We start from the raw sequence: 11649 nt of genomic DNA on the forward strand, positions 1-11649 counted from the left end.
TCCTCCTTAAACAAAATCTTGTTTTGTTTAAGGTGACACTGATCGCTTTCCTCAGGGTCCCTTTGGCCCAAATGGCCTTCCTCACTTTTAGTAGACCCCCTTGCTTTTCCTGGGAGGCCCTTGCAAATGAAGCTGTTGCTCTTTGGATGAGAATGCTATCTGTACATTTAATTCATTTAACAGATTTTATGCCAGGAGGGCATGGTCAATCTGGCATCTACAAAAAATAAAGCAAAATTGTGCCTTAATCCCTGCCCCACCCCCAGATTGCTATCAAGGGATTGGAGCACGGGGTGTTGCTGAGCCTGACCTGTGTCCTTTAACAGTATTGTAACGTTATTAACTTTAAGTGGGTTCCCCTGGTCAGTTGTACCCAGAGGTTCCTTTGGGCCTTTTTCTTACACTAGGCATGTTGATGTTCAGTGGAAGAGGCCCTCTTTGTCCTTTTCTTTAGGCTTCTTTGAAGATCCCTTTGATTATGCCACCAATGAAACATGGATTGACTTTTGTTTCTGTTCCTCCCTGGCATTATGTACCATAAAGGCACTATCAACTAGTTGTGACCATACAGAGATTGTTAGGGGCCTCTCTACACACAAGTCAGCATGGCCAAGACATAGATGCTTGTATTCATGAGGACTCCAGGAGATCCTTGTATTTTAGCTCTGTGGGCAACAGCTAGGATTCCACCTGGAAGTTTCCCTGGCCAATGAGGCATTCTGCCAGATCTTAGCAGGGGAGACCAATTTGTTCACCAGATTATGATCTAATAGTGCTGGAACCTACTGCTATGTCCTTTGTGACCGGCAGCTTTTACCCCCCCCCAATAAGATAGAATAGTTAATGCCTAGGCCTTCAGGGTAATGGGTCCAAGTTAAGGTCATTTTTCCCCCTCAAATGTAAAACCCACCCTGTGAGGTTAAACATTTCAGTCAACTTCTTTGTCCCAAAGCTGCAGGAAACCAGAAGTGCAGGTGGACCCAATTTGAAGTTACAGAAAATCAAATAAATCTTACTTCTTTTTGGTAAGATAAAGTTTCTTACTCTTTTTATAATACTTTAATCAAAACACAGCTGAAAGTTTTTCTATGTGTATAGAATTATACTTGTAAGAACTTTAACTCTTAGTAAGCTTGCTAAGACCCAGAAATAAGGAATCTTAAACTCTTCCTTCCTTCCTTCCTTCCTTCCTTCCTTCCTTCCTTCCTTTCTTTCTTTCTTACCAATTTATAAAAACGCATTTAATAGGTTACCTTATGAAATGCAAAAACCAAGATTACTTGAATTTATACTTAGTTGATGTTTTAGTATTTTAACTTTGCTAATTAATCAGATGTTTCCTCTAACAAGTACATTTATATTTATTTATTTATTTCTAATTAGTTATACATGATAACAGAATACATTTCATTTCGTTGTACACAAATAGAGCAAACTTTTCATTGCTCTGGTTGTACACAGTGCAGTGTTGCATTGTCTGTGCAATCACACATGTACCTAGGGTAAAGATGTCTGTCTCATTCTGCTATCTTACCACCGCCCATCCCCCCTCCCCACCCCCCTTCCCTTTGACCAATCCAAAGTTCCTTCATTCTTCCCATGCCCCCTCCCCTCATTATGGGTCAGCATCCACTTATCCGAGAGAACAGTCAGCTCTTGTTTTCTGGGGATTGGCTTACTTCACTTGTTGAGGGCCACAGCCGAGTCGGGATGACGCATGGCATTTTTGCCAGAAGTAGTGGTTGAGAGGTGACGCTAGCGAGCCATTAAGATGATGACTTTTGAGTTCTGGCGGAGTTCCCGTGGAGCTCTCGCAGGGATTCCCGGAGAGTTCCCATTGGTTGGGGAAGCGCCGGAGGAGGGATTTTCTGGTTGGTGGTTCCTGGAGGAGTGGGTGGCGTTCGGGAGAATTTCCGGGGAGCGTGTGTGGAGTGTGCTGGTGGAGTTCAGAAATAAAGTTTGTTCCTGCCTCAGTGGCTCGTGATTTGTGCCCAGCCAGACGGCCGCATTCACTTAGCTTGATATTCTCCAACTCCATCTATAACAAATGCATTAATGAAGATTGATCCCATTGATGTTAAAAGTAATCTACCCATTTCTAATTTAGTTTACCCATAAAACCAAGGTATCAAACAAGTCTAATTAACACTTTAAGTCAAAGAAAAATCCTTAGAAGTAATGGACGTTGCACTTTAACTATTTTATAGAAACACTCTGATTAGCTGACCACCTAGAAAAACAAGTGTGTTAGTAGTTTCAAAGGCAGTTTTACCCTTATCGACTTAGATTGACCTTTTTTGTTAAAGTTTTACTTAAATCATGTGAACCAAAAGGCATTTGGATCCATTCATCAAATTCATGAATATTCATTTATCTGTCAGCCAGTTTTGATACCACATACATGGTATCAACACAAGCACAGATAGAGACATGACATACAATACACAGGGCACACATATATACACACAATAGACAGGAAACAAAGGTTTGGTAGCTCGTTACTAGGTACTAAGTCCCTACAGGTAGGAGGCAAAAGAACTATCATATTATAAATTAAAATGGAGCCAGATTTTTACAGTATGACCAAGGCATGAAAAGGTCCTATACAGTTTGGAACATGAAGAATAGAGTCTGTCAGCCATAGTGGACACTGAAATCAAAGGTTCAAGTGGCCGCTCATTCTCCATGGGGGCAGATTTACTCCCACCATCACCATTGTTTATTTTCTCTGATTAGGACTCTTCAGAGGAAAAGGAGAATCATACAGATGGCATCTTTCCATTGTTCTTCCCTCTTCCTAGGCCTAGAGTTTTCATTCCCTATATTTGGTAGGTTCCTGTAACTGAGTTTCCGCCTGGGTACTCAATGCCTCCCTTATTGGAGGTCTCTTGTACACCCTCTGTCCCTCTTTCCTGTGTTCTCGTGTTCCCAAGTCTCAAGATGCTTAGTTCTTCTTTCCTTGGAAGGCTTCCTGCATGTTCCCAAGGTGCTTCCTCCAACTCCAGCCCGTTCAGATGCCCAAAGGGTATCTAAGAACAGGATGAACCTTGGCTTCATGGCCTTTTATTCCTTTAAACTTGGGTCTGGTTCCTGCTCCACTCTGCGTAGAGGCAAGTTAGTCATTTAAGGAGTGTTCATGTAAAGCTGGCGAGTTTCCCCTTCACAGCTGAAGACACCAGGTCGGAGTGACTCAGGTATTTTCAAGATTTGTAAGGACATTCAACTGCCAGCGCTTACGACTTCCTGTTCCAGACTCCTGGAGTGGCCGGACCCCTTCCTGGAACCATGGAGTCTTGAGGCCCATCACCCCCAGGCTGAGACTGCCCCCCACTAAGCAAGAGCCATGATCTCATGGGAACAGGATCCAGCTTTGATAGATAAACATCCTGTGAAGCAGACAGAGACTACCCTCCCTTCTCCACAGCTGCCTGGCAGAACCAGAACTGAGATAATCGTCAGCCAGACCACAGTTTAACCAAGACTGCTTAATCACTCACGCCTCTCCCACTGCCCAGTTATTCCTCTGTTTAAATGTAAAACTCACCCAAGTACCCACCCTCAGATAAGCCGGGGTACTTGCTCTCACTTGCTTTCCTAGGGTAGCATACTGATTAAAGTTATTTTCCTGATTTGCACCATTGACTTTTTGGGTTTGGGGGCAAGTGGCCACATTTTCTTCCTTGGGACCTCCAGAGTCAGGCTGCTGGCCGAGGACTCCACCAACAGAAGCACTGAGAGAGGGGACTTTCCCGAACTCTGTCCTGTGCCGTTGTTCATCTCTGTCTTTTGTATCCCTCATGATAAGCTGGCGAGCTTCTCCTCTCGCCCACGTCCCGCACTGGCTATGAAATCTGGGCTTCCTCTGCGTGGAGAGGGCTGGCTGAGAAATAGGGCAAAAAAATCACACGGCACAGAAAGCAGTTTTCAAAAAGCAGGGGTGGGATGGCTCTGCGACCTTGGGAGTCCATGTTCCACACTGGAAGGAGAGAGAGAAGAGCTTGCATCTGCTCTATCTATACAAGGGGGCTTCAGAGGTTTTCCATGGAATATTCTTTGTCAAATAAGGTAGGAGGAGGGCTGTCCAAGCCCAGTGGATGACGCCCACGCCTGGAACTTCTAGAGAGCAGACTCTCAGCCAAGGGAAGACTAAGGTCATATGCTCTGAGGAATCCATCAAGTGGGAGAAGCCACAAAATGGTTTGCAATGTCGACCAAGAGCTCCTTGGCTCCAAGGCTGAGTAGAGGCTTTTCAAATAGCTCAGGGGTAGCCCCCCACAAGTCTATGTTCCCTGGATTTTGTGAACAAATTATGGAGTATGAGGAAGGGTTGTGGAACCCCATGCATAACCAGCTCATGGGAAGTGCAGGGCACAACGGGGGGCTTGTGGCTGGCATCCGAAGTGGGGGTGAGGAAGGGGGTCTTTGGGGACTGAGCCCTCAACCTGTGGGGTCCAGGTCAACTTAAATAGTGTCAACTGAACTGTAGGACACCCAGGTTGTGTCCAGAGAGATGAGCAATTACCTAATGTGAAGGAAAACTCACATATTTGGTGTCAGAACATGAAGAATACCAGAAAAAGTTTGTTTTGTTTTAGTAGGTACTTCATTTATATACATATATATACATATACATACACACACATATAAATATATATTTTAGTTGTAGTTGGACACAATACCTTTATTTTATTTATTTTTACATGGTGCTGAGGATGGAACCCAGTGCCTTGCACATGCTAGGCAAGCGCTCTACCACTGAGCCACAATCCCAGCCCAGGTATTTCATTTTTAAAATACAGTATAGAGATTACTGAGAGGATGAAAATGGAGAAAGAGGGTTAAAACTATTTGCTTAGATCACCCTGAACCTGGCTTGTCACTCAACCCGTTCCCCGGGGTTCCCTTGAAGCAGTTTGCTCACGGTCTCCCTTATTTGCATGTTGCTTGTTAGCATCATCTGATGATGCTGTGAGCACTACAGTGTTCCTCTTCTCTCAGTCACCTACCTGGTGACTCTGAAATGGAGTGTCTCTGTGCCTCCATTTTCTCGTCTGTAAAGATAACAGTAATTTATTGCTTTTAGAATTGCTATGAGAATTACGTAATAAATATAAAGTACCCCACCTGGCATATCAAGTTCAATATAAGTTTGCTATCATTGCATTGTGATTAATTAATCTCACAGGGTATGGAAACTAACAAGTTAACTGCAAAAAAAATGTTTTAAATGGGTTTTAGGTAGAAAAGAAGGTGTAAGACTTACAGTGATTATCACTAGGAGAATTAGTAGGAGATGAATTAGGAAAGAAGAAAAGAGGAAGTCGGTTTGGAAAAAAAATGCTGGCACTCAGATTGCTGCTGCGCAAGGTGGTGGACCTGGGGAAGGGGTGGAATGACCCCCCAGAGAGGGGACCATGACCCTAACCTGGGAAAACCTCAGTCTCGAGGCCTTGCCAGGCCCCAGGCCATGGCACCCTGTGGGCTGGGAAGTGCAAGAGCTCTCTCTTTATGCAGAGACCACATTAGTCTTTTAAAAGACCTATCTGAACAGAGGCTGAACATCACCAGTGTTAACTGGTGGTGATAATCTAAGAATAAAACAAACAATTTTTCAACTCACCTGTAATTCAAAATTAAAGTCTGCAATTTACCTTAAAGTCCAATCACTTCAAGGTCATTGGGGCTTTACTTGAACGTTACCCCAAGGTTACTGCTCAGTCTTTTTGATGAAGTGGGAAAAGGATATCATCAAATACTGGAGGAAAGAGCTGGCTGTCCTCCTAGGGTGGACTGCTGGTGCGCACCATTTCTGCTGTCCTGTCTATCCTGCAATCACAGCAGCAGGCAACGCTGCATGACCTGGCTGCTGAACATGACGGCTCTGGCAATGCATGTGACCCCAATGTGCATAGTTCTGGAAACCACTGCCCAGGGCTCCCCCCGCCAGGAGAATGTGCTGTGTTCTCAGAAACTCTCCACCAGATCAACCAAAAAGCTTCTATTTGTCTGCATTGCTCCCATCTCTGACCCTCTCTTTTTTAATACAAAGCTTAAAGATATGCAGATCTGTAACTGAGCCAAAACTAAACTCACTAATTTTCACTAAATCCTTTCTCATAAATCCAAGCTCCCAGAAATGTAATCAGATCCGCAGCTCTGTTCCCAATCTTCTCCAGCCCAGGAGCGTCTCCAGATGGTTCTGCAACACCACTCACGCCTGTCCCTTCCCCAGCACCTGCCAATTTTGGGGGGTAATCACTTATTCATCGGGGTACTAGACCAAGAATTTTATACTCATGCCCTCTTAAAGTGACAATCTTTACATGGCTGGATTCTGAATGAATGTGTAATATTGTTATTTATATTCACTGAATACTATTCATTTAACATTTCCATATGTCTAGACAGTTGTCATATTTATTGTGCTAATGTTTGCATAATATGTTCCCAAGTGGAGCACAAAGTTTAAAGCCATGTTACCTATTGATATAAAACAGATTTCTGATAATTTATAATTTGTACACACACATATTTAAATACACACGTGCATGCGTGCTCACACACACATATAAATAAATTACATTTCTACAAATACTTTTTTAAATATTTATTAAATATTAAATACAATACCTTTATTTATTTATTTATATGTAATGCTGAGGATGGAACCCAGGGTCTTGCACGTGCTAGGTGAGCACTCTACCGCTGAGCCACAAACCTCTACCAATACTTTTAACATATATTCATGCTTTGAAATTATTTACTTAGGCTAAGTCTTCCAAGTCAAGAAGACTGGCTCAATCTAATGTATTTCATTAATACATTTTCAGGATAAAATGCAGTTGATGGACCTCAGCACCACATACAAATAAAGATGTTGTGTCCGCCAAATACTAAAAAATAAATATTAAAATTCTCTCTCTCTCCTTCTCTCTCTAAAAATTACTTTAAAAACCCCATCAATGACATTCTCCACAGAACTAGAAAAAAATATATAAAATTTACATGGAACCACAAAAAACAAAACAAAAACCCAGAAAGACAAAGCAATCCTGAGCAAAAAGAACAAAGCAGGAAGCTGCACACTACCCAACTTCAAAATATACTACAAAAGTGTAGTAATGGAAACAGCATGGTGTTGGCATAAAAACAGACACACAGACAAATGGAACAGAATAGAGAACCTAGAAGTAAGTAAGCCCACACTTGTATAGTCAACTGATTCTCAAAAAAGGTGCTAAAGACACGTGTTGGAGAAAGGACAATATTTTCAACAAATGATGCTAGAAAAATTGAATGTTTAATGCAGAAGAATAAAACTAGACCCCTATCTCTCACCAGTAACACAAATCAACTCAAAATGAAAGTAAGATCTGAAACTTTGAAACCACTAGAAGAAGACATAGGAGGGAAGAAGAACAAGAACAAGAGAAGGAGGAGGAAGAGGAGGAGGAAGGGGAAGAGGAGAAGAAAGGAGAAAGACAATGATAACATAGGAGAAACAATTCAGGATGATGGAATGGGCAAGGATTTTTTTTTTTTTTGGTGGGGGCAAGATTTCAAAAGCTCAGGAAATGAGCAAAAATAGACAAATGACATTATATCAAATTAGAAAACTTCCTCTCAGCGTAGGAAATAATCAACAGAGTGCAGAGATAACCTACAGAATGAGAGAAATATTTGTAAACTATATTTCTGATAAAAGGTTCCTATATGTAAGAAACTTCACTTACGTGGAGTTTCTTACATATAGGAACCTTTTATCAGATATTTTAGAGTTACTAAAAATTCAACAGCAAAAAAAAAAAAAAAAACTCCCAGAAATCTGATTTTAAAATGATCAAGAGATCTAAATAGACATTTCTCAAAAGAAGACATACAAATGACCAATAGGAAAAAAAGTTTCAACATCACTAATCACTGGAGAGGGAAATGTAAATCAAAACAGTGAGACATCACCCATGCAATAATAATGGTTATCATAAAAAAAAAAGAAAAAGATAACAAGTGCTAGTGAAGATGTGGAGAAAAGGAACTCCTTGCACACTGTTGGTGGGAATGTAAATTAGTACAGCCATTATGGAAAATAGTATGGAGGTTCCTCAAAACGTTACAAATGGAACTAGCATATGATTCAGCAATCCCAGTACTGGGTATATATCCAAATAAAATAAAATTAGTATGTCAAAGAGACATTTGCATTTGCATGATCATTGCAGCGCTATTCACAAAAGCCAAGAAATGGAAACAAGCTGAGTAGCTATCAAATGATGAATAGATCAAGAAAATGTATGGGAGGCTGAGACAGAAAGATTGCAAGTTCAAGGCCAGCCTCAGCAACTAAGCAAAGCCCTCAGAAACTTAGTGAGACCCTGTCTCAAAAGAAAAAAGAAAAAAGGCTAGAAATGTGGCTCAGTGGTTACGTGTCCCTGGGTTCAATCTCACAAAGAAAAGAAAAAGAAAATGTATATATATGAATCCTGATGAATATTAGTCATTCATAAAAAGAATGAACTCCTGTCATTTGCAACAACATGGATGGAACTGGAGGTCATGGTGTTAAGTGAAATAAACCAGGCATGGAAAGACAAGTATCATACTATATCACTTACATGTGGAATCTAAAAACGTTTATCTCATAGAAGTTGAGTAAAATGGAGGTTACCAGAGGTTAGGGAGAAGTGAAGGGGGTCATGAGGAATGTTGTTCAACGGGTAATAAGTTACAATTTGACAGGAGCAGGTTCAGACATGCTATTGCATAGTAAAGTGCAAGAAAACAAGAATGTACTGTACATTTCAAAAACCTGGAAGAAAGGATTTTAAGTTTTTGCCATGAATAAATGATAACTGTTGAGAAGATAAATGTGTTTAAACTGATTTAAATATTATGCAATATATACATGTATCAAAATATTACATAGTATCCCATTAATATGTACATTTTTGTTGTTTTTATGTGTCAGTTAAAAAATAAAGTAATAGATCTGGCACAAGCCTGTAATCCCAGAGGTTTTGGAGGCTGAGGCAGGAGGACTGCAAGCTCAAAGCCAGCCTCAGCAACTCAGCAAGGCCCTAAGCAACTTAGTGAGACCCTATCTCAAAAAAAAAAAAAATTTAAAAAGGGCTGAGGATTCAGTTCAGTGGTTAAGCACCTCTGGGTTCAATCAATACAACACACACACACACACACACACACACACACACACAAATAAATAAATAAATACGAAGTGTTGAGGGCATAACCAGGTATACCGAGTAGCCAAGCACATAGTGCTGAGCAGGGCTTTTCTACCTGTGGTCCTCCATGGGTGAGAAGGCTCATGGAGCAGAGCCAGGCTATGCTGATTGCGCCAGGCTCAAAGAGAGGTTACCAACATACCTACTTGGAGCAACATGCTGTGTGGAAACCAGGAAGTGGTCAGTTGGACTTTCTGTTTTACTTTGTTATAGATGCTGCCAATATGAGCTATAAAGTCATCTCTTCAAATCTAGGGGTGGGTCCACTGACCATGAATTTGCTTCTGAGGTCCAGGGTAGAAGACCTGGCCTGGTGGGAAGGCTCCTATGTTGCCCAAGATCATGCTGTGCTGCCTTCACAGTAAGCCCAGCTCAGTGGCAGGACTCAAAAGGGCTTATTCTCCTGATGTTTTACACAAATAGCCTTTACATTTCCACATAAGCATTGTATTGACAAAGGAAAGTTGTGCTGGGGCAGTCCAGGGCCTGGCCAGCAGGGACCAGAACCTAATCTCTTCATGCACTGCCGCCCTCAGCGGGTGATGTCCACCTGATGTATGAGGATGGGGGTACCAGCCACAGCCCCGCTAGCTGGCTCCCATGTGCACTTCAGCACCAGAGCAAGTCCCAGGTCCACCCCAATGGCTACGAGTCAATTGCTGCCCTGAACAATCTCAGAACTCTAAGGGGGAGAGTGGGTGTGGGCAGATGGGAATGTCTGCTGAGCTCTCTAAAACAGCTCTACGCAGAGTTGGTTTTTCATCAGAAATCCATTTCCACTTGACCTTGTAATAAACAAAACCAGACACGAAAAATCTTACAACAGACAAAACCAGTGCATTTATCCCCAGGAAAACAGGATTATCATACATACAAAATTCATTAGACAGTTGTTCAGACTTTCTGAAGTGCAGAAGTCAGCTTAATTATTAAGTGGGTACACAAAACACATCTAAATAAAGAAAAACTGCTTGCAGAGCTCCAAAACTTTGGTTTTTCCTTTTATATAAAATGCTCATGTTGAAATTTAAAGTCTATTTGTTTAAAATATATGGAAAATAATTTTTAAGAGTGATGTTTAAATGATAATTTTAAAATTTTTGACTTGGTTCCAAAACAATAAAATGTTCCTTGGTGTGTCATTTGTTCACACACAGCTTCATCTTCGGGGACCTGGCACTAGTGGCGTGAATGGGGAGAAAGTTTGGTGTTTTGGGCTCCCTTCCAGATTTCTTGGAAAGGAAAAGACTCACCAGTAAATTCTATGAGCAAAATTATATTTTAGCATCTCTCGGCATCAATCCTCTGCAAAGTCCTGGATTGGCAATATTTCAATTAGCTCCTTGGAAAGGAACGTTGGTTTTAACTGTTCTCACTCTACAGACAGGGAAATTCCAGCAGCCACTGCAGACAGGGAGTGGGCAGCAGCCTGGACACCTGAAGAGCACACCTGCTCCTCCCAGGAGGTGACATGCCTAAGCTCATGGCTGCCTGGTTTTTGAAAGAGAGAAAAAAAAAAAAGCTAAGTGGCTCTTCTCAGCTTGAAGATGCCAGTGTCAGCTGCCAGTGAGTCCTATCCAGCAGGGCACACACTTGCTGAAAAAGGACCTGCCCTGACAGCCGTGATGCATTTATCTTGCTCCTCAGCCAAGACCATTAAATAGTATGGAGCCAACCTTGACCTTGTATTCATTACGTGGGACTCTTGACAGGTTCCTGCTTGAAACATGCCACTGCTACCATTGAGAAACAAAACAAAGGTCCCTCTCCATTCTTTACCACATGCTCTTTTCTATATTTTGCTTTCATTGAGCTTTTCAGAATGGACTTGTGCTCAGTGCTTTGTCTTTCTCACAGAGGATGTCCTCACTGGAGTCGGGTCATGCATGAAGCCCATTCTGGACTCTGGAACAGCATCGCTAGCTGGCCTGTGGGTGATTATTTATAGTTTCCAAAGCGCATGATTTTCTTCAATATTCAGATCAAGGTGACCAGGAATTGTAGTCTGTGCTTGACAGGTAAAGCAAGCTGGGCCCTAAGAACTGAAGTGACTTGTGAGTTCCCATCATTTAAGAGTAAAGCTGGTGAGTTAAGTGACCATTGGTAAGGAGCAAATGGGCACTCAAGGTGGAGAGTCATGTGAGCCTGCTTAGAAAGAGAGGAGCAGGCTCTGGGGGAGCCACAAAGGGTGGGGGCGGTAGATGGCAGATTGGGGTAGCCTGGCAGGGCTGGACATGCAGTGGTCAGAGATCTGAATGTCCTCCTGCTCCCTGAGGATGAACCCATGGGCCAAGCATATGTGTTCAGCCAGGGAAGTGTACAGAGTGGATCCGGAAGAGCTCATGCAAGATTCCAGCACAACCAGTGAGGCTAACACCAACCAGACACCCTGCCTCCTGTCTCTCCTCAC

Source organism: Ictidomys tridecemlineatus, chromosome 12, assembly GCF_052094955.1.
Source record: "Ictidomys tridecemlineatus isolate mIctTri1 chromosome 12, mIctTri1.hap1, whole genome shotgun sequence".
Lineage (NCBI taxonomy): Eukaryota > Metazoa > Chordata > Mammalia > Rodentia > Sciuridae > Ictidomys > Ictidomys tridecemlineatus.